The following is an 826-nucleotide window of genomic DNA, read 5'->3' on the forward strand; positions in this document are numbered from 1 at the left end:
GAGACTTCTTGACACAAATCTGAATTAAGTCAGGCCCCTATGCGGGTACAAGATATCAAATAGAATGGTAGAATTAACTTGCAATAATTCAATTCAACTGAGCTATTTTCCAAAGGGCATAATACATAAATTGGACCCTAAACTTGGCTTCGAATTTTAAGTATGACCTCTAACTTTCAAAAGTGCACAAGTAGGTACTTCAACTATCCAATTCTTAAACAAAAAAACACGCGAATCCAACCTGGCATAACTCGTGATTGAGACGCAATTCAGGCGCGTCAGAGGTATTTTTTCGAGGCCCACAATAGTAAAAAAAAAAACGAAAATGCTAATTTTACCCTTAATGAATCCCTTTTAAATATATCTTTATTTTTTTCAAATCAAAATCCCATTTTTTCTTCTTCTTCTTCCTAATTCTAGTACTCAAGCTTTTTTTCTCTTTTTGTGCACAATTTCTGGTCGTTTTTTATGTAATGGCTTCTAATTCTTTTTGTCATTGTGTAAAAAGAGCTATAATGAAGATTTCTTGGTCTACAAATAATTCAGGTATAAAAAAAAGTGAATTTACATTCATGGTGACAGCTTCTACCAAAATAAACTTTCAAAAAGCAAAAAATTAACATAACCAGACTAAATTGAGGAAGAACAACACATAAACATCCAAAAGATAAGAACTTTGACCACGAATATTCCCAATTTTACTTTGATTTGCAAAGAAATTAGGGCTAGGGCTCCGCTGATGTTGAGTGAAAATCGAGCAAATTGGGAAAAGAAAATACGACCCTACCCTTTTGTATTTTAATTTCTTCTTTTTTTTAATTATAAA

The sequence above is a fragment of the Solanum tuberosum genome, unplaced genomic scaffold (genome assembly GCF_000226075.1).
Source record: "Solanum tuberosum cultivar DM 1-3 516 R44 unplaced genomic scaffold, SolTub_3.0 scf00301, whole genome shotgun sequence".
In the NCBI taxonomy this organism is placed as follows: domain Eukaryota; kingdom Viridiplantae; phylum Streptophyta; class Magnoliopsida; order Solanales; family Solanaceae; genus Solanum; species Solanum tuberosum.